A 24,557-nucleotide genomic window follows, 5' to 3' on the forward strand; every position below is an offset into this window, starting at 1 on the left:
CTCCTTTATAAATATACATTTTCTAACACTCAACACACCCCCCAACCAGCTTATTGCTAGTCCCTAGCAAATAAAACGAAAACAAAATTTAAATCCAAAATAATATATATATATATATATATATATATATATATATATATATATATTTTAACACTCATGTTTATTCAATTAGACTAATGATAGTAATCAAATAAAAGTATAAGCATTATCTCCAGTCTAAAGAAACATCACACCCACATCAACCATCCACATGAATCAGACCAGTAGACTTTGTCACAACTACTTTCAAGAATGACATGTCAAACCCCAAAATCTCACTGGATATAGTGACACTCTCACAAAGAAATTATACCCAATAAAAATAGTTACTGCAATGAATGGTAATTGAGAGAAAATAATAAAGAAATGATATCACATGCTCTCACCAAGATGAAAGAAATATGCCCTCAGCTTAGAAATAATACGATCTCAAGTCAAACAAAAATGCTAGTCAACCCACTTTATTTATCTTTTTTTTTCTCTCTTTTTTTTTATTATGCATCACTACATTTTTTTAGCCCATATATCTAGCTTCTACATCATACTATAGTTCCCTAAAATCAAGAAGGACTTTTATTAGGACGTAACGTAAGTTAGGGACATGGCTAACAAAGAAGGGAAATAAAGAAAACAAAGTGTATGTTTGAGAAAAATGCAGAGGAATTTTTTTTTTTTGGAAGTTGCAAGGTGGATTTCACCTATTATTGTTATTTTTTTCTTCTCTTTTTTTTTAAACAACAATTTTTTTTTTTTTTGCTTTTGTTGGCCATAACTTCACTATACAAAATATTTATTTACATTTTTCTCAAACATAAATAGGTGATGGAACTTGTAAGATATTGGGTAATACTCCAAATTGGAGTGGGTCAAGATGATAAGTTTGACAAAGAAAAGTTTTTTTTTTTTAAAGGCTCAAAATGGTTAACTATGGATATTTGATAAAAGGGATTGCTAGAAAGGCTCAAACGGATCAAAGATGACATTTCCATCGTCTTTTAGGGCTCTAAATAATCTTTCATATCTACTAGTTAGATGGGCCTCCATATGTAGCAACACACATTTTTTTTTAATTTTACAATTTTTTTAAGGGTTAACTCAAAAGAAATCTAGAGATCGTGTATACAATAATAAACTGCTAAGCTGTATAAAGAATGGGAAAAATGGTTACTCTCCAAGAAAAATAATAGGCTCAAACACTCACTTGATATTTATTATGACATGTTCATTCCTTCAAGCAACTCATATTTGTCTCCGACATCAACATGTAGAGTAGCAAACATAGTGTAACATCACTTAAGACCAAAGATAATACAAATACTAAAATTTGAAATTAATCATGTCATCCAATATTAAAACAAATCATAAATTTTTTTTAAACAACATTCGACCCCCCAACCTATTCTAAACATGAAAGGAAAATATGCATGCAGAAATGTGAAAATGATGCAGAAAAATTAATTAGAAAAAGAAATGTTCTTTTTTTATTTTTAACTAAGAAGATGCATTTCTAGAGGCACTATACTTCATATTCAGCCATCTTCGACTCAAATATTTGAAAATGTATATTTATAAAGGAGAAATTAAAAAGAAGAAGAAAAATGAATATCAAAACTTAATAAAGAAAAAGAAAATGTCTGAATTTTTTTTTAACGATGATAATGTATTTCTAGAGTCACTACACTCCATATTCAGCCATCTTCAACACAAAAAGTTAGCAACAATTAGTTTCTACAATAAAAAATTAGTAAAAACTTAACCAAAATTCCACAATTGTCGACTATTCCCTCCCCTCAACCAGAACGAAACATTGTCTTCAATGTTTTAAAGGAAAGAAGTAGAGTTTAAAAGACATTACCTGGGTGGTGCAACACAGAAAAAAATATTTACAGGCGGAGAATTAAATCTAATTTGTACTTCTTACTGCGGCTATTGTTACCATAATTATTTGGACGCTCCAACACAAAGGTTCAGGGGTCTGGCTCCGGTCTATAAACTTGTAACATATCAAGTAGCTCATTAGCAGTGTGAGCACAAATAAAAAGCTTTTTCGCATTGGAATGAACGAAATAGTTTTTTATTGCATGGTTAAGAAATGCGATGAAGCCATCATAAAAGTTATTGACATTTAACAAACCGATGGATTTCTGGTGAATGTGCAGATGGGCCCAAGATGCTAGTGTGATAAGTGCCTCTAGTGTTGCAAGATCTCCTGGAAGGAAAATAAAAGCATCAGCATGATTAAGCATTTCAGTTATTCTTTCTTGCATACCTAAGACGACTAACTCTTCTCCAGTCGGTGAGTCAGACAAACTGCCCAAAGGTTTTAGGACTCTTGGGATGATGCCTAACACTTGGCTTCCTTTGACAAAAGCAGCTTCCGAGACCAATTTTGATAACCCTCGGTTACCAAATGTTCTTGAATTGTCTATTGGGAGTAGCTGCCATTGGAATATTTCTCAAAAATAATTTGTGAGTGCTTAACAAAAAATCATATTTAAGAATCTTGGTAACAGTGGGTCACAACTGTGTATGAGGTGGTATGTTAGTGTCAAATAACACGTAAAGCACATGGCTCGCGAGTCAAAAAGGAAACAGTAAAAAGAAAAAGAAACAATGATAAAATTATTAAAGACAATAATGGTAAAGATAAAACAATAGTGAAAGAAAATAACAGTGAAGTAAAAGGATATTTACAGGTAGTTGCAACTGTGGCTCACATCTTCCTCTAGTTTTACGTCCAGAAACGTCTTGAATGCCCTCTATAGGTCGATAATAGGCTTCCTATCCAGTTTTCTTATAAACTGGCAAACAGGGTCGTTTATAGTCAGATTCCCGAGACTATATCGTGTATGCTCTTTCTGGAATAATGGTTATAACTGGAGAATCGCTCCTTGCACATATCCACTGGGATGCGTTTCAAGAGACAGAAGGATATCATCCAATGACTCCTTATTCAAGCTATCCTAATGAATTGAATCTTATCTTCTCTGTTATCAGACATCATTCCTAAAGAACATGGTTTTTTATCGCAACTCATTCTGGCACACTTATGACAAGCAACAGAAATTCTTCGAGCTCGTCGTTTTCTTGCATAATTTCCTTTACCACAACCAGGCATGTATGTAATATATTTTGGAGGTAACTCACCTACCAATCGTACTTTAGCCTCGATTAACCAACGGATGTCAGCAGGTATGTTATTCCTCATGAGCAATCGCATGAGTTCGGATCGGGCTTTATAGATTGTAAGGAGGGCATTCTGAGGAAGTGAAGGGAATCGCTTGTGAAGCTTCGGTAGAATCTCGTTTATGTCCATACCTTCGCCTCAGAATATCAGTTATTATGGGAAAACTGAAGTAACCGACTTGATTGTCACGGAGTACTGTTATCCGCCACTTCACTGGGGTAACAAACTAAAGCACATAAATAGAAAAACAAATTAAAACATACAAAGAAAATTAAAATCGTCCTCTTATTGAATTTACCTCAAGCTCCAACTGGATGTCGTAAACACTTCTCTCAATGTCTCTGAGTTGGCTTTCTAAACCCTCAACATAGGATACTAACTCTGGTGGTTGCAGAGCCCAAATACGATATGTCTTACAAAATCGAATCTGCCTTTTGAGATGAGATTTTACATGTTGAAGTGGTTTAAGAATATTTAGGAGGAACGGTTTAGGTATGGTACTCATAATTAACAATGATAAAAAAAACTTAATGGTTAAACAAACACACTTATGCAAAAATAATTTTAATTAGCAAAAGAATAATAAAAAGAAAAAAAATCAAATCACCGAAAAAAAAAAATCAATTCAAATCCGGTGGGTCACTCAAATTTATTTCAGTGTCCTCTCCATATGGTTGGTACTGTAGATATGGCTTTAATCTTTGACCATTAACTTTAAACGTGACACCATTCTTTGGGTCCTTAATTTCAATTGCCCTATGTGGAAAAACAGTATGAACAATAAAGGGGCCAGACCATCGAGAGCGTAACTTACCTGGGAATATGTGCAAGCGAGAATTGAATAAAAGCACTTTCTGACCTGGAGTGAAAGATTTTCTCATAATTTGCTTGTCATGGAAGACTTTCATTCGTTGCTTGTAAATCTTGTCATTTTTGTATGCATCATTGTGAATTTCTTCAAGTTCTGCCAGCTGTAATCTTCTTTCGGAGCTGGCTTGCTGCATGTCAAAATTGAATTTCTTGATAGCCCAATATGCACGATGCTCGAGTTCCACAGGTAGGTGGCAAGCTTTTCCATACACTAGCCTGTAGGGTGACATCCCAATCGGGGTCTTGAAAGTCGTTCTATATGCCCGTAATGCATCATCAAGTCTTAATGACCAATCTTTTCTGTCTGGCCTCACCGTCTTTTCTAATATGTGCTTTATTTCTCGATTGGAGATTTCAACTTGGCCACTGGTTTGCGGATGATATGGGGTCACCACTTTGTGAGTGGTTGAATACTTTGTCAAAAGAGCCTTGAATGCTTTATTACAAAAGTGGGCACCACCATCACTGATTATTGCTCGAGGGAATTCAAAGCGCGAAATAATTTTGCTTTTCAAAAACCCTATTACCACCTTGTGATCATTGGTTCTGCATGGAATTGCTTCTACCCATTTCGATAAGTAGTCAACAGCAATCAATATGTACTGATGGCCAAAAGAAGGGGGAAAGGGACCCATGAAGTCGATACCCCACACATCAAAAATCTCAACTACTAAAATTGGATTTAATGGCATCATGTTTCTTCGTGTAATGCTCCCCATTCGTTGACACCTATCACATGAAGAACAGAAAGTGTAAGCGTCTCAAAATATAGTTGGCCAATAGAAACCACATTGTAAAACTTTAGTAGCTGTTTTCTTAGCACTGAAATGGCCTCCACAAGCTTGTTCATGGCAGAATGAAAGGATATTCTGAATTTCACTTTCTGGGACACATCGTCTAATAATTTGGTCTGCACAATACTTGAACAAATACGGGTCATCCCAAAAGAAATTCTTTATTTCCGCAAAAAAATTAGCCTTGTCTTGCTTGGTCCAATGCTCTGGAAGTTGACCTGTAACAAGATAATTAACTATATCAGTATACCATAGCAATACTTCTACACTCATCAATTGTTCATCTGGAAATGACTCATTCAATGGTAATGATTCCATAATTGTGTCAAAATGGAGACGAGAGAGATGGTCAGCTACAACATTCTATGTGCCTTTCTTATATTTAAATTCCAAGTCGAATTCCTACAAAAGTAACACCCAACGAATTAGTCTAGCTTTTGCATCTTTCTTTGTGAGAAGATATTTAAGAGCAGCATGATCAGTGAACACAATTATTTTACAATCAATGAGATAAGATCGAAATTTCTCTAATGTAAACACTACTGCTAGCATTTCTTTTTCAGTAGTTAAATAGTTCAACTGTGCATCATTCAATGTCATACTAACATAGTAAATAACATGGGGAATTCGATCAACTCTTTGTCCTAATACTGCTCCTACTGCATAATTAGATGCATCACACATGAGTTCAAATGGTAAGCTCCAATTTGGGGGCTGAATGATGGGTGATGATGTCAACAATTGCTTTAATTTTTCAAAAGCCACAAGACATGAATCATTAAAGATAAAAAGTACATCCTTAGTAAGTAGATTGCATAAGAGTCTAGAAACTTTGCTAAAATTTTTAATGAAACGTCTATAAAAACCAGCATGCCCAAAGAAAGATCTTACTTCTCTGACTGTTTTGGGTGGAGGAAGATTAGAAATGAGATCCATCTTGACTTTGTCAACCTTAATACCTTTACTCGACATGATGTGACCGAGAACAATACCTTGTTTTACCATAAAATGGCTCTTCTCCCAATTTAAGACTAAGTTCTTTTCGATACATCTCTGCAGAACTAGTGTTAGATGATGTAAACATTGATCAAACGAGTCACCAAAGACAGAAAAATCATCCATAAAGACTTCAAGGAATCGTTCAACCATATCAGAAAAAATGCTCAACATGCATCGTTGAAATGTAGCAGGTGCATTACATAATCCAAATGGCATTCTCCTATATGCAAATGTGCCAAAAGGGCAAGTGAAAGTAATTTTCTCTTGATCTTTTGGTGCTATGGGAATTTGATTATATCCTGAGTAGCCATCTAGAAAGTAATAAAATTCATGGCCTGCTAATCTATCAAGCATTTGATTGATAAATGGTAAAGGAAAATGGTCTTTACGTGTGACAGAATTCAACTTTCTATAATCAATGCATACACGCCATCCTGTAGTCACTCTAGTTGGTATTAATTTATTATCGGCATTCGTAACTACTGTGACTCCTGACTTTTTGGGGACAACTTGTACAGGACTAACCCACGAACTATCAGAAATTAAGTAAATGATACCTGCGTCTAATAGCTTAAGGACTTCAGTTCTAACAACTTATTTCATGTTAGGATTTAACCGACGTTGCATTTCCCTAGTAAGTTTAGCATTTTCATCAAGGTGAATGTAATGCATGCAGTCTACTGGGTTTATACCTCTTATGTCCACTATGGTCCATCCTAATGCTCTTTTGTGTTCTTTTAAAACATCCAACAACTTACTTTTTTGTTCGTCATTTAGGGATGATGAGATGATTACCGGCAGAGTACTTTCTTCTCCCAAAAATGCATATTCTAGAGTGTTGGGTAATGGTTTGAGCTCGAATTTCGGTGGTGATTCTGATGATGGGATCAGTTTCTTTTCTGATGGTGCTAGTTATTCAACTCTTGACTTCCATTTATTAGTGTCCATGGATGGTGCTGAGTCAAGTAGGGCGTTGACCTTATCAACCGATCTGTCAATATCAAAATCCAAACCAAAGTGAGTTAAGCATGTTTGCAAATGATCATCACTAAGGTGTGAAAAAAAAGTGTCATCAACTAATGCTTCAATTAAATCCACATCAACAATTCCATCATCTGCATTGTGAGGTTGTTTGGCAATGTTGAAGATGTTCAGCTCCATAGTCATGTTGCTAAAGGATAACTGCATATTTCCAGTTCTGCATTGAATGTGACCATCCACAGTTGCCAATAAAGGTCGGCCTAGAATAATGGGGATGTGCTTTCTTGAATCCTGTATTGGTTGAGTGTCAATTACAATGAAATCAACAAAAAAATAAAACTTGTCTACCTAGATAAGCACATCCTCCACAATACCACGAGGTATTTTTGTGGACCGATCTGCAAGCTGTAACACCACTGGAGTTGGGTGTAATTCTTCTAGTCCAAGTTTCACGAATACAGAGTAAGACAAAAGATTTACACTAGCTCCTAAATCCAATAAAGCATTCTCAATTGTGTGGTTCCCTATACTACATGAGATAGTGGGGGAGCCTGGGTCTTTGCATTTTAGAGGAATTTTATGTTGGAGTATAGAACTAACGTTTTTTGTTAAAAATGCTTTCTTTTGAATGTGAATGTTTCTCTTTTTAGTACAAAGATCTTTAAGAAACTTGGCATAAGATGGAACTTGTTTTATAGCATCAAGTAAAGGATGTTAACACTTACCTGTTTGAAGATTTCAAGAATCTTACCTGTGGATTTTCCCTTCTTTCCTTTAGCTAACCTCTGAGGAAATAGAGCTTTGGGAACATATTCTCGTGGGTTGGCTTCTTCTTTCTCCTCTGGTGGTAAGTCCTCAACATTCACAGGTACAATTTGATTTTCACCAGCATCTCCACTTTGTTGTCGACTTCTTTTCCTTTTTGCAAGGTCATGACTACTTTGACCGCTCCATGCTGTTGTGGTGAACTGGTACTTGCTTCATTTACTCCTTTAGGATTAGGCACTGGTTGACTTGGAAACTTGCCTTTCTCAACAGTCATTGTCAAGGTCTGAATTGAATAAGCAAGTTGTCCCACTATCTTCTCGAGGCTTGAAACTAATTGAGCTTGTGAGTTGAAGCCTGCTCTCAACTAATTTCGTAGTCCATCAATGGTGCGGTTCTGTTGCTCAATCGTGGAGTGAGTAAAATTCTTGAAATTCTGGAATGCATCCTCCCATGGTCTGGGTTAAGAGTAGTTCTGGTTTTGATTGTATGGTCTAAATGGTGGCTGAGAGGCTTGAGGAACTTGAGGAATTTGTTGCATTGGTGGAGCTGGAGCTGCTGATCTATTCTGTTGGAATCCTTGAGACCATAAAAAATTGGGGTGGTCTCTCCATCTAAGGTTATATATGTTGGAGTATGGGTTGTAATTTGATGGCTTTCTCATTACACCTATGGCATTGGCTTGATCTGAGTATGAGTCATGGTCATGTGGTTCTGTTGATTTAGTAGTCGATAACGATGCTATTTGTCGAGCAAGACCTTCAACCATCTCCTTGACTTCTTTGATTCCCGAAGTTGACTCACCAATTTGAACCTCATTTACTCCCTTATTTCTTCTAGTATTCTTGAGTGATCGATTCCGTTGTTGGGAATTATCCGCTTGTTGCTGGAAGAATTCCCAAATCTCTGATGCACTTTTTGACATTAGCTCTCCTCCACTTGTTGCCATTAGCCATTCTTGCACATTTGGTAGTAATTCCTCCAAAAAGTATTGGCATTGATGCCATTTCTCGTACCCATGATGTGGACACTTCAAGAGTAGCCCATTGAATCGCTCCCATGTTTCGAAAAATTGCTCGTCTTATCTCTGTGTAAATTCTGAAATTTCCCTGCGAATAACATTGGCTTTATGCATTGGGAAATATTTATTAAAAAAATTAGTTATCATTTGTTCCCATGATGTAATGCTATTAGCAGGCAAAGTATTTAACCATGAACGAGCTCTATCCTTTAAAGAAAATGGGAATAATCTGAGTTTAACATCATCGTTTGAAAAATTCTCATATTTAAAAGTTTTACAAATAGCATGAAAATCATTCAGATGATTATATGGGTCTTCATTTTCTAGGCCATAGAATGTTGGGAGACAATTTAGCATACTAGGTTTTAGTTCAAAACTCCTAGCAGCTACATTTGGGTATCTTATGCAAGATGTGCTCAAATTAGCTAAGGGACTAAAATAATCCTTAAATGGTCTCTCCTGTGGTGCTTGTAAATCCATTCCAAATTTATTTTTAATGTGCTTGTGTATGCGAAGTGTTTTTTCTAGTTCAAGGTCTATAGGTTCAAGATTAGGTAATAATGACCTACGACCATGCATGCAAAACAAATAAAATAAAAATAAAGATGGGAACAAAACAAATAAAAATAAAGAAGATGGAGAAATTACGATACTAACCTTATTGCGCTATTACAACCTTACTATAAAAACACACTAAAAAAAATACGTGAAAATAAATTAACTAAAAATAAATTAATAAAAAAAATTACAAAGAAAAATAACTTAAAAATTAAATTCCAGAATTATAAAGAATAAAGAAAGAAAAGAAATTATTACCTCTAAATGCAGATTCACTTTTTTTTTAATAAGAAAAAAAATACAAGAAAACAAATAAAAGAAATTATTCACAAAAATTTATTCTATAAATTAAAATAACTTACCTCCCCGGTAACGGCGCCAAAAACTTGTTGTGCAAATTTTATTGAACTCGCAAGCGCACGAATCTATTGTAGAATAGTCTAATGGTGACGAGTGTCGATCTCACGAGGAGATGGATTTTAATTGTGTAGAATTAATTTTGTAAATGGGTGGTTGGATTTGTGGTGAAAATGATTTGGATTATCCTAAAATTGGAATTTAAATGGCGAGAATAAATTGAATAGAAATCTATTAAAATGACGTACTTGGATATCTAGATCCGTATCAACATGCATCACGGGCTAAATATTTCTTATTAATACCAATTAAATCATGAAGGGGGAATCCACACCTCATGAACCACACTCTAATCAATATGATGCTAAGGGCTTATCGTGCCAAATAATAATAACCTTGTACTAGGGAGCCGGTGAAATCAGTGCGGTATCTAGAGAAGCTTATTATTATTTGTCGACGAGAAGTCAAAACATCCACAAAAACTAGAGGGGAAGAGAAAATAAATTTACCAAATAAAGCCTATGACACATGTTGAGACTTCACTTTCAACCCAAGCTTGAAAGAAAATTAGCTACTCATAATTGAACTAAGGGCAAAATAAAAATTTATTAAAATACGTAGAAAATACAAGATGAAAAAGGAATTGCAGAAAATGGAGTCCAAAAATGGATTCAGAACTCTCAAACTAGGGGGAGAGGCCCCATATTTATAGATACATAGAGTAAATCATGGTCATCGGATTAAAAATAGTTTGGACGCTCCTGATTGCGCCACGTCATCAGTCAACAGTACGCGGTTTGACCACGCGGGTGAACAGTAACACGGTTTGACCCGGGTTGAACAATAACGCGGTTTGATTGAAAATAATCCTGTGTAATGCATGTACCGTACGCAAGATTTCTGGTCCACTGATATGCTGCCACGTCATCGATCAACAGTGCATAAGAATTTTATGAATAGTGTACGTGTGAATGCCACATCATCGATTCATCTATATGAATAGTGTGTGAACAGTAACATAGACAGTACCGTACGTGTGAATAGTACCGTACACGTGAACAATGCCATTTTTCCTTTTATACTCCTCCTAAGGTTTTTGACCGTTCTGAGTTCAAAATTGATGTCCGTTTTGCCGTCTGATCTCTCATTCATTGTGAAATGACTATGATGCCCCTAAAATACATAAAATACTTAATTAAAATAAAACACGCGGAATTAAATCAAAAAAAGGTTAAATACATAAAAGTAAGGGTGTTAGTAAAACTTGAAGTGTAAAATGACGATTTTCTCCTTTATAAATATACATTTTCTAACACTCAACACACAACTTTTGGTACCCTTCGAATTACTATTGCTCTCATTTCCCAATATAACAAAGACCGTCTTTATCTTGTTCACAACATTTACAAATTTTTTCTTGTTTAACAAAGAATTGCCTAAGTCATAATTGAAAATGATCTCCTTGTTTTAAAAAGAACAATCTCAATGTTGTTAAACATAAACCTGTAGATATTTCTTTCCACATCATAGGCTATGTTTCAATCATACTACTAACGGCTGCCTAATAATAGATGACAAGCATCCATAGCCACAATGTCACACGAAATTTGTTTTTTATAGATGGATTTAATAGATAAAGAAACTAAGTAATGTTTGTTTACCGTTACTTGATTTCATTTCTTCAGCCATGTGAGTTTGTATATAGATTGATGAGGTTCCATCTTTAAGTTTAAGTTAGTTATAGCTTCCTCTAAAATACATCCTTATAGTTGTTTGAGTCTATGACCACAGGACATACGTTTTCCCTAATTGTTCAAGTAGTCTGAAAAATATTTTGACATAACCACTTGTCTTTGTCTGATCCTTTAGGAGTGAAGAATGTTTGATTTACTATCAACATTGCCCCAATATCACCATGTTCTTCAACAGATTGTGTATTGCAACTAGTATAAAAAATTAGCTATTTAGCAAACTCTTCAATTTCTTCTTCTTGGTGCTCTTCTCTTTTCTTGGTGCCTATAAATAAGCCTTTATTGTACTTTCTTCCTTTTTACACTCTATCATTTAGTATCCATTTTACCTGCAATTGAAATAGTGTAACCCTAAACTCAAGGATTGGGTGTTGCTGCTTTGACCACTTTCACTAGATTAACAAGTTTTATTTAGAAGATTTGGAGGAGTGAAATCTCAAAATTGGACAATTAGGGAATTATTACAAACAACAGTTCGAGATCCCAAAAGTTTGAGTCATTAGTATGCCAACTAAATTACTTCTCCAACTGTAAAGATTGTTGGTGTGCTTCAGAGACAGAGTATGGATAAAGTAAATTCAACTAGTCTTGAGATTGTGATCGTAGGCCCTTCAACATAGTGAGAAACTTGTTGTTTTTCTGTCTATATTAAGTCATTGCATACTACCAGCCAATGAAATTTTGTGGTATATTAATTGATTGATTATTTTATCTCAAATTTTGCAACTGTTGATGAAACAGTTTTGCATAATTGTGAGGTAAGAATGCACCACGCAAGTGTTTCTTCAAATTTTCCTAGGAGCCAATCTTCTTTTTGCCCTGCCTCATCTTTATGAGTTTTGTTTGTTGCCACTAAGCGAGACTAGTTTATTATTGGAAACTTGTATTAAAAAACCTTCTCAATGGCATTAATCAAATCTAATAATTCTTCTAGCTGGCCACTTCCTTAGAATTTAAGAATATCAATTCTCAGCCTAGATACTTATCTTTTATCTTTAGTAAACTCAATTCTATATCGATGCCTGAAGAATGGATTAGCAAAGTTTTCACTTGATTTGCCTTTGCGTTCCAATGTACGATGGTATTTGGTGAGTAATTCTGCTGTTTGGGCGGCTAACGTATCAATCTTAGCTGCCACACAGGCTATGTCTTCATAGAAATATCATCATGATCTTAAGTTGCTGCATGAGGGGCATAATGCCCATAGGCTTTTCTTGGAGGCATGCTATCAAAATGGTACAGTTAATTGAATTTTGTAAAAGGGGTTGGTTGTAAAAGAACTGGGGTTAAACTGAAAAGTGAGTAGAATTTCTAAGTAAAACGGTAATTAGCCAAAAAGTTTTAGTTACTGATGACAATTGTTGTGAAAATTTTATTATACTCGTAAGCACACGAATCTATGCAGTATAAATTTGTAGTGACGAGTGTCGATCCCACGATTAAGTAGATTTAATTATGCGTATGGTTAATTTTCTAAGTGTTTGTGTGAGTTGGTCGGAAGTGATTTTTTTTAATCTTAAGATTTAAAATAAAATGGCGAGAGTGAATTAAAGATCAAAACAATGCAAATGAAATGCTTGAGTCTCTAGATTCACACTTAACGCTTCACCATAGGCTTAATATTTCCTTTTAGTTCCAATTAATTCGGGAGGGGGGTATTTCCACTCCTCATAATCCTCACTCTAATAAATATGATATCAAACGCTCAGTGTGCCAGAGGGTAATGATCTTCCACTAAGTATGGTGTCAAGAACACATTGTGCTAGACAATAATAATCCTTCTGTCGACGACGTAGCAAGACTGTCCACTAAATAACTTAAATGCACTTTCTAACGACACTAAGTCAATACGACCCTCAAAATACTAGAAAGGGATTTCTCTCTGATAAATATGGTGTTAAGTGTTCATTGTGCCAAATAGTAACGATCTTTCACTAAAAAGCTGGTATACCTTGCAAAATCTAGATATGATACACTATCTGTCGACAAAGTCAAAACAACCACATAAATAAAAAAATAAACTTACCTAATTAAGCTCATAGATCATGTTGAAGCTCCACCTTCAACCCAAGCTTGAAACTAAATTATCCACTCATAATTGAACTATGGATAAAATGATAGTTTTACTAAAATACATATAAAATACAAAATGGAGAGTGAATTACAGAAAATAGAACTCAAAAATATATTTATGGGCCTCAAATAAGGGGGGAGCCCTCTAATTATAAATACAATGGATATATCATGGCCATCGAATGAAAACAATTCGGACGCTCAAGATTGCGCCACGTGGCAAGCTTTAATTGGATGAAACACATTATCAGTCAACACTACATTAGCATTTTAGTCCAATAAAATGTTGTCACGTCATCGGTCAATGCTACATTAATGTTTCGGTCCAATAGCATCCTGCCACATCGTTGGTCAATGCCACATCATTGGTCTAATAGAGGATGCTACCACGTTATCAGTTAATGTCATGTCATCGATTAATAACACGTCATCATATCGTATATGTGAACAATGTCATACTTGTGAACAGTACCGTATATGTGAACAGTATCAGATACACCTTTATGCTCCTTTTAAGGTTTCAACCGTTCCGAGTTTAAAAATACCTTCCATTTTACTGTCCGACTTCTCGTTAGTCGTGAAATAGGCAAAATATCCCTAAAATATATAAAATACTTAAATTATAATAAAACACACATAATAAAAGCTTAGAGAATTTAGACATTTAAAAGTGGAAATGTTAGTGAGGCTTGAAGCATAAAATGACAATTTTACTATTTATAAATATGCATTCTCCAGTACTCAACAACGGTGATCAGAAATCAAGCAAGGATTGGTGGATCTAAAAAATTAAGGGTCGGTAACTATAATGATGGTGGCAGTTTATCCAAAAAAGTGGTGTTTTGGCCAAAAATGGAATAACAACAGAGGTTTTGTGTTGGTTTTAATTATCGGTGATCGGTGCGTCGATCAGCAGTGGTGAATAGTGACACAACTCAAAAGTGTATTACTCCTAAGTATATAAGTGTCTAGTTATAATATAACCCGGTGAGTCCAGGATCGAACCACAGGGAATTTTAAAATCTAGTTGAAAATTTGTTAAACAAAGAAAATTAATTGTGGGGAAGATAAATTATTTGAAAACAATTTAAAAATATGCTAAGGTTATGGGATCCACTCCCAGTATTCAAACTATAATTTTAATACTCTCTCATTTATATTTTGCCTTACTTTTATCAGTTAATTATTATATCATTTAATTCTATGTGTGTGGATAAATATGGAATAAAGTACCTAATGTGCCACACTATATTAATGTGTCGACATTATGTCAAAATACCATACAAATCCAAAAAAAATTATAAACTAACATGACATAAAAATAACTAGAAAAGAATAAAATAAACTTAAAAACTCATTTGAGAAAATAATAAATTTAATGGTTTGAAACATTGAGCTTCACTCTTCACATCAGCTTAATAAAATTAGCCACTCATATTGAAAGAAAACACAACATTCATTTTATTTGATAAACTTTTTGAAATATATTAAAAAGAAAATTGATACAGACGAAAAGAAAAGAAACAAAAAGAAAGAAATTCTTCAGCTACACCCTTGGCTATCACTCTCTCTCAGAACTCGGATCCCTCCCTCTTTCGCTTGCATCCCCTTGCCTTTTATAGGCAAGGGAATCATCTTCTTTTCTTTTCTTTTATTAATATTAATATTTTATTTTATTTTTATATTATATATTCATATTGAATTGTGTGATGGTCAGGAGGCATGCACCAACATGCTTGTCAATTCTTTTTTTTTTCTTTTTTCTCTTTTTCTTTTTTCTTTTTTCTTTTTTTTAATAACATTTCCTCGATTGACGAATTCTAAATTGCTCCAGCTGTCCTTCTTTGTTCCTGAAAAATATTTACAAGATAAAAATTAATATATTGCAAACTAATTTAACATAAAATATATTTGGGGAGTATTAAAATAATTTAGAAATAATGAGCGTATTAATCGACACAAAAAGTAAAAAATTAATAATTTTATCCTTATTAAATGTACACTTTTTAGTGTCAATCACACCCCCCAACCAGCTTATTGGTAGGCCCTAGCAATTTAAGCGATAAAAGTTTAGTATAATTTCAAACTCAAATTGAAAATCCTTTTTTTTTAAAAAAAATTGTGTTTACTTCTTTCATTAGATTAATGACAACAATCAAATAAAAGTATAAGCATTATCTTTAACCTAAAGAAAATCACACCCGCACAAAACAGTTAAGTAAAATCATGTAAAATGATCAATTATCAAAGCTACGTTAATCAAGCCACTTTTAAGAATGATACATCAAACCCCAAAATCTCACGATTAAGAGTGACTCTCTCAAAAGAAGATATACCCCAAATTAAATTGTGACTGTAAAAAAATGGTAAATTCGAGAGAATAATAAAACAATATCACAAGCTCTCACCAAGATGAAAAAATAATGCCCACAGCTTAGAAATAAAATGATCTCAAGTCCAAGGAATTACTAGCAACATTTATTTTTATTTTTGTGCATCACCACATCTTTTAGTCCATATTACCAATTTTTACTTCAGACTATAGTTTCTAAAAATCAAGGACTTTTATTAGGACGTAACGTAGACTAGGGTTACGGCTAACAAAAAAGGTAATAGGGAAAACAAAAATCTATGTTTGAAAAATAGAGGACTTTTTGGAGATTACAAGGTGTTTTTTTTTGCTTGGATTTTTTTGCTCTTTTTTTCTTTTTTCTTTTTAATTTAATTTTATTTATTTATATATGCATATCATCTCTTTTTTTTTTCAAGCACCATTATTAGGAATACATAATCATCCCTATTTTCAAACATAATTGGGTGATGAAAAACATAAAACATAAGGTGATACTTCACATTGGAGTAGGAAAAGATGATAGGTTACTAAAGAAAAAGTTTTTTTTTTTTTAAGGTTCAAAGGGGTTAACTATGGATTCTTTATAATAGGGTTGGCTAGAAAGACTCAAACGGATCAAAGATGGCCTTCTGTCATCTTTTAGGGGTTTAAATAATCTTTCATATCCACTAGTTCAATGGACTTTTAGATATGGTTGCATAAATTTTTTTTTTAACTTTAAAGAAAATATAGAGATCTTGTACAATAAATTGTGAAGCTGTATAGGCAAACATGGTTACTCTCCAAGGATAATAGGCTCAAAAACTCGCTTGAACTTTTCATAATATGTACATTCCTCCAAATGGCTTAACCAATTTTACTCATCAAATTTCTCAATTTGCGTTTCAACATACAAAGGGGAAAACATAGTATAACATAACTCAAGGCTAAAGCTAATACAAATACCAAAATTTGAAAATCATCATGTTATCCAACGTTAAAAGATCACACCGAAAACGAAAACTTTTTTTTTAAGAAAACACTAAAAAATTGTGACTGATTGCAGAAACTTAAGGGAGATGATTAAGAGAAAAAAAGAGAAAAAAAGACAGAAAATAAAAAGTTAGAAGACTTTTTTTTTTTTAAAGAAAACACAAAACTTAAGAAAATGCGTTTCTAGAGACACTACATTCTATATTCTGCCATCTTTGACTCAAATTTTTATCCAAAGTTAGTCTTTACAACAAAAATTAGTAAAAACATCATCATGACTGAGACATTTCACAATTATCAACTATTCCCTCCCCTCAATCTGAAGGAGACATTGTCCTCAATGTCTAAAGAAAGAAGTAGAGTTTAGAAGATATCACCTGGCTACTGCTGGAAATATTTACAAATGGAGAGTTAAATCTAATTTACACTTTTTACTAGAGTTACTGCCATCGTCATCAGTTGCCCAATCCAACGCCAAAGTCATGGGATCTGGCTCTGGTTTGTAAGCTTGCAAAAGATCAAGTAACTCATTAGCAGTAGGAGCACAAATGAAGAGTTTTTTCGCCGAGGATGGAATGAAATAATTTTTTATTGCATGATTAAGAAATATTATTAAGTCATCATAAAAGTTATTAACATTTAACAAACCGATGGATTTTTTATGGATATTCAAATGGACCCAAGAAACGAATGTAATTAGCGCCTTTAAAGTTGCAATGTCTCCTGGCAAGAAAATGAAAGCGTCAGCATGATTTAACATTTTGGATATTATTTCTTGCATACCTTAGACAACTAACTCTTCTCTAGTTGGTGGGTCTGGTAGACATCCTAAAGGTTTTAAGGTTTTTGAAATGATGCTTAGCACTTGCCTTCCTCGAACGAAAGCAGCTTCAGAGACAAGCTTTGATAACCCTCGATCACCTCCTCCATATACAAGATGTAGTTTTCTCTCTGCTATAGCACGACCAAGATCTATGGCTGCCTGAACAAACTTCTTATACTTTCCATAGAGAAATCTAGAAAGTACACAAATGTTCTTTAGTTATCTGCTTGAAGTTACTGCTATTAGAAAATTTCTAAAAAGAAACAATTTGTGATTGCTTGAAAAGGAGCTCCTATTTAAGGATTTTGGTGACGGACATAATGATATACATCTGTAAATAGGGTGGTGTGTTTGTCAAATGACGCTTGAAGCTTTTACCTTAATAATTCAAAAGTAAATAGTGAAAAGAAAAAGCAAACAATGATTAGATAAAAAAAAAACACACAATAATAATAATAATGCAAAAGATAAAAGAACAGTAAAATAAAAGGATATTTACTGGTAGTTGTGATTGTCGCTCACATCTTCCTCTGGTTTTACGTCCAGTAACGGCTTGAACGCCCTCTATAAGTCGAGGATAGGCTTCCCATCCAGTTTTCTTATAAACTGGCAAACATGGTCTTTTAGAGTCAGATTCCCAAGACTAAACTGTGCACTTTCCTTTTGGAATAACTTCCACAAATTTTGAATTTCACGTTGAACATATCCGCTCGGATGCGTCTTAAGAGATCGTAAGATATCATCCAACGATTCTTTACTCGTGCCATCCTTAACGAATTTGATTTTAACTTCACGATTTACAGAAACCATTCCTAAAGTTTTACAACGTGGCTTTTTGCAAGTAAGTCTTACACAGTGAGAACATTCAGAGCCAAGTCACTTAGCTATTCTTTTCTTAGCAAATGTATTTTTACCAAAACCAGGCATGTAGGAAATGAATGGATAAAAAAACTCACCTGCAAGTTAGACCTTTGCTTCAATTAACCAGCGAATGTCAGCAGGAATCCCATTGATCATTAAAAAACGCAGTCGTTCACAACGAGCTTTGTAAATCTTCTTAAGAGCATTTTGAGAGAGACAAGGAAAACATTGATGCAATTTTCGTTGTATTTCTTCCATGCTTGATATTGAGGTTTCAGTTATTGTGGAAAACTAAGAATACCGACTTAAAAAGTCACGGAGTACTGTTATCCGCCATTTATAAGGGAGAGTGAATAAAAAAAAATGAATCAAATCTGCAAAATCAAATCAAAAGTGAAAAAGAACAACAAAATAAAACAAAAACACACAAGGAATATAACTCACCTTCGTCCTTTAATTGAATTTACCTCCAGTTCCAATTGCAGATTATAAATACCATCCTCTATTTCTTTGAGTTGTCTTTCGAGATCTTTCACGTGGGATACTAACTCTGGTGGTTGTAAATCCCAAATGGGATGTGATTTACAAAATCGGAGTAATTTTATCAGGTGAAATTTTAGATGTAAAAGCGCTTTAAGATAATTGAAAAGGAAATTTCTCATGGAGGTACTCATGACAAGTATAAAAATTTGGTGAGCTAAATCATAATTGTCAAACAACACACAATTAAAACAATACAATGCACTCCATTTAAGACATAGGGAAAAGGAAAAAGAAGAAAAAAAAATAAAAAAATTCAAACGATAAAGTAACAGTAAATCAAATTCAAAAAAAGTTAAAATGAAAAGGCTTAATTAAAATTTGGTGGGTCACTCAAATTGATTTCGGTACCTGCTTCATGTGGTTGGTATTCCATATATGATTTCAATCTTTGACCATTAACTTTAAATGTGACACCATCCTTTGGATTCTCGATTTCTACGGCCCTATATGGATATACATTTTTTACAACAAATGGACCATTCCACTTTAACTTTAACTTCCCTCGAAATAAATGAAGACGAGAATTATAAAGCAACACTTTTTGACCAATTTCAAATGTTTTCCGAAAATTTCTTTTGTCATGAAAAAATTTGGTTCTTGCCTTAATAATCCTGGAATTCTCATATGCATCATTCCTTAATTCCTCAAGTTCATTTAATTACAAGTTACGTACATTACCAACATCATCAAGATTTGAATTAAAAGCTTTAATGGCCCAAAATGATTTATATTCAAGTTCAACTAGTAAGTGGCAAGACTTTCCATAAACAAGCCGATAGGGTGACATTCCTAAAGATGTTTTAAAAGCAGTACGATATGCCCAAAGTGTATCAGTTAGTCGAAGAGACCAATTTTTACGGTTTGAATTAACTGTCTTTTCTAAAATTTGTTTTATCTCCCTATTTGCTAATTCAACTTGGCCACTTATTTGAGGGTTATAAGGGGTAGCAACTTTATGTGTAATTCCATATTTCTTCGTTAAGGACTCAAATGCCTTATTACAAAAATGCTTACCTCCATCACTGATAATGACTCTCGGTATTCTAAATCTGCTCAAAAGATTTTCTTTTAAAAAGCGGATCACAATCTTGCGATCATTGTGCCGACAAGGAATCGCCTTGATCCATTTTGAAACATAATCAACAGCAACCAAAATGTATACAAATCTAATGATGATGGAAAATGGCCCATAAAATCAATTCCCCAACAATCAAATATTTCAATGACAAGGATAGGGTTTAAAGGCATCATGTTTCGCTTTGAAATAAACTCTACCATTTGACAATTCTTAGACATTTTACAGAATGCATGTGAATCTTTAAATAATGTAGGCCAATAAAATCCACACTGTAATATTTTTGCAGCTGTCTTTTTTAAAGAAAAATGGTCACCGCATGCTTTAGAATGACAAAATTGAATGATCCTACTTACATTGTCGTCTGGTATTCATCTTCAAAAAATTTGATCAGAGCAGTACTTGAACAGGTATGGATCATCCCAGTAAAAGTTTTTCACTTATGTTAAGAATTTTTTCTTATCCTGGGAACTCCATTCACATGGCATTTCACCCGTTACAAGATAATTAACAATATTACCATACCAAGGCATTTTGTTTATAGAAAATAAAAATTCATTAGGGAAAGAATCATTAATGGGTGTTGTTTCAATTGAAGACTCATTCGTAAGTCTTGAAAGATTATCGGCAACAACATTTTCAACGCCTTTTTTGTCCTTGATTGTCAAGTTAAATTCTTGAAGTAGTAAAATCCATAGTATCAACCTTGGTTTGGCATCCTGTTTTAATATTAAATATCTCACAGCAGCATGATCAGAATAAATAATAGTGGATGAACTAATTAAATACGAACGAAATTTATCCAATGCAAATATTACAACAAGTACTTCTTTCTCAATTATAGTGTAATTCATTTGAGCACTATTTAAAGTTCTACTTCCATAATAGATGACAAAGGGCTTACCTTCTTTTCTTTGACCCAGAACAACGCCAACAGCATAATCACTAGCATCACACATTAGCTCAAAAGGTAAAGACCAATCAGAGGGTTACATTATTGGTGCTGATGTCAAAAGAGTAGTTATTCTTTCAAAAGCTTGTTGACAATCTTTAGTCCATTCAAAAGGTGTGTCTTTTATTAGGAGTTTACAAAGTGGTCTAGATATGACACTAAAGTCTTTTATAAACCTCCTATAAAATCCTGCGTATTCTAAAAATGAACATTTCTAATTGTCTTTGGTGAGGGTAATTTTGAAATGACTTCAACTTTGGCTTTGTCAACTTCAATTCCTTTTGAAGATACAACATGACAATTCCAGAAGTAGTCATGAAATGGCATTTTTCCCAATTTAAAACTAATCCTTGTTCTTTGCACCTTTCCAAAACTCTTTCTAGATTATCAAAACATGTATCAAAAGAATTACCAAATACAGTTAAATCATCCATAAAAACCACTAAACGATTTTCAGTCATGTCACTAAAAATGCTTAGCATACACCTTTGAAATATTGCAGGAGCATTACAAAGTTCAAAGCGCATTCTCCTAAATGCAAATGTTCCAAATGGGCATGTGAATGTGGTCTTTTCCTAGTCTTCTAAGGCTATAGGGATTTGATAATAGCCAGAGTAACCATCAAGAAAGCAGTAGTATAGATGTCCAGCTACTCTTTCGAGAATTTAATCTAGAAATGGAAGGGGAAAATGATCTTTTCTAGTGGCATCATTTAATTTTCTGTAATCAATGCACATGCGCCAACTAGATGGAATTCGTGTTGGGATTGGTTCACCTTTTTTATTTTTTACAACGGTTATTCCAGATTTCTTTGGTACTACTTGTGTTGGACTTACCCATTTACTATCAGAGATATGATAGATAATTCCTACATCTAGTAGTTTAAGGATCTCATTCTTTACCACTTCTTTCATATGACGGTTGAGTCTTCTTTGTGGTTGACGGGTTGTTTTGGCATTTTCCTCTAAGTGTATTCGGTGTATGCAAATTAAAGGATTAATGTCTTTTAAAGTTCAACCAAATGCAGTTTTATGCCTTTTTAGTACAGATAAAGACTTACCTTCTTAATCATGCGTGAGCTGGAAAGAAATTACCACTAGATATGTCTGCTGTTATCCAAGATAGGCATACTTCAATTCTTTTGGTAAGGGCTTTAATTCGAGCTCTGGTGCTTCCTCTTCGTTTGGTTTTTTAGGTTGTACCGTATCTTCAAAGTTTGATTGGTCATCGTCACCTGTAAGTACCTGCATAGAATCAAGTGTAGAACATATGTTAGCAGTATCACAATTTAATTCTTTACTTGATTCAAAAGAACCAGCAAAATAAATTTCCACGGAGTTTATAAGATTCTCATCCTGAATGTGTTCCTCAATGATTGGTTCGATGAGATCGATTTCATCATTCTCATTATCATCATCTTCTTGGTGGTGGTGTTGTTTACACATGTTGAACACATTGAGCTCCAATGTCATGTTGCCGAAAGATAAATTCATTACTCCATTCCTACAATTAATCAAACCATTAGCAGTAGCTAAAAATGGTCGACCCAATATAACAGGAATTTGTTTGCATTTATTAGTAATTGGTTTCGTTTCTAAAATAATAAAATCCACAGGGTATATGAATTTATCGACTTGGACTAATATGTCTTCAATTATTCCTCCTGGAATTTTATTCGATCTATCAGCAAGTAAAAAAGTGGTAAAAATTGGTTTTAACTCACCGAGATTGAGTTGTTGGTACACTGAGTAAGGAAGCAAATTAATACTAGCACCAAGATCAAGTAGAGCATGTCCAATTTTATGATCCCCAATAATGCAAGAAATAATTGGACAATCAGGATCCTTGTATTTCAAAACACTATTGGTTGAGAGAATGGAACTTACTTGTTCTGCTAGAAAAACTCTCTTTTGCACCTTATGTTTCTTTTTCACTGTGCACATATCTTTCAGAAATTTAGCATAAGAAGGCATCTGTTTAATGACATCTAGCAGAGGAATGTTGACCTTTGCTTGTTTAAAAACTTCATAAATTTCTGGACTGTGGTTTGATTTCTTTGGCTTGATTAGTGTTTGAGGAAATGAGGGTACAAGAGGAGAGTTGGTTATTTCTTCATGGGTTAAAGGTTCAACAGACTCTTCCCTATTTTCTGTAATTGAATCTTTATTAGTTTCACAAGGGTCCACAATGTGTTTTTTTACCACTTTACTACCACAAAGGGTTATAACCGATTTGACTTGACTCATATTTTGGTTTCCAGAATTTCCCATTTGAGGATGTTGTTGACTCTTGGGGTTTAGTTCAGGCCGAGTAGGAAACTTTCCTTTTTCATGCATGGTCAGAGTATATGTAAGTTTGGAGATAGTTTCTATCAAATTAGTTAAGGTTTGCATCATTTGGTTATTGATTGAAACTCTGGGAGTTTTGGAAATTTTGATGTGGAGAAACTGGTTGTGAAGGTTGTGCATGATTGTCATTTCTCCAACTGAAATTTGGGTGGTTTCTTCAACCAGAGTTGTAAGTTTGGGAGTATGGATTTGGATTTGGCCTTTTGAAATTGTCAACAACATTTACTTGTTTGTGCAAACTTTCTCTCAAAGCTAGTAAGGTTGGACAGTCCTACGTAGAATGGTCAGTAGAATCGCAAACATAACATGAAATATTTTGAACAAGCTTTACATGATCATTCTTTTTCGACTCTAATGTTTCAATTTTTCTAGCTAATGATATAAATTTGGCTTGAAAATCATGGTCTTCCCTAAGGTTATGCATTAGGGTTGGCAATTTAAGGGCCTGGGCCGGGTTTTGCCAAGCCCAGTACCAGGCCCATATAATGTTAAATAAGTCCAGGCCCTCTCAAAGCCCATCCAAATTGGGCGGGCTTGGGCCGGGCCGAGCTTGGGCTTTTATGAATTTTCAATTTTTTTTAAAAAAATAAAACTATAAATTTTCAAAACATAATTATCCAATACATAATACTACAATAGGCTAAAAACTTAAACATAATTCTCTAATACATGATTAGCCAACACAAAATATAAAAATATTAACATCACAAGTACCTTACACAATATACAAATCAACCACTAATATAAAAAAAAAACTAATCCAATATTTCCGGGACATCTTCGTCCTCATCCTTCAATTCCTCGCCAGTAAAAATTTCTTCTTCAGGAACTCCACCTAATAAAAAAAAGTGTTAAAATAAATAATACAGCAAAATAATTAATAATTAATTTTGTAAAAAATGTTTTTATACCTCTGCTGCTAGTAGCCCATAACCAATGCTGAGAGCACATGATAACTTCCAACGTGTCTGGATGTAGTCTACTCCGATGTGGACTCAATGTTCTACCCTCCCGTACTAAAAGTCGACTCCGAGGCAACAGTTGTCACAGGTATGGCTAGCAAATCCTTGGCCATCTCCGCCAAAATAGGATATTTACCTTTGTTCATCTTCCACCATTGTAAAACATTAAAATCTGGAGTTCTTTTGACTAAAGGATCCTCTAAATACCTATCTAAGTCGAACTTCGAACTAATAGGTTGACTATTTTGGGTTGCATATGAATCAAAATCAACC

At 34.0% G+C, this 24,557-nt stretch overlaps 1 non-coding gene across 1 annotated transcript; it reads left to right on the top strand.

Annotated features, from left to right (window-relative positions):
- Positions 1-8,648: 8,648 nt before the first annotated feature.
- Positions 8,649-8,752, top strand: LOC112096048. The gene has a single exon (XR_002904206.1). It is a non-coding gene; the product is annotated as a small nucleolar RNA R71 (small nucleolar RNA).
- Positions 8,753-24,557: the final 15,805 nt, after the last annotated feature.

This window comes from Citrus clementina, unplaced genomic scaffold (genome assembly GCF_000493195.1).
Source record: "Citrus clementina cultivar Clemenules unplaced genomic scaffold, Citrus_clementina_v1.0 scaffold_1, whole genome shotgun sequence".
Taxonomy (NCBI): domain Eukaryota; kingdom Viridiplantae; phylum Streptophyta; class Magnoliopsida; order Sapindales; family Rutaceae; genus Citrus; species Citrus x clementina.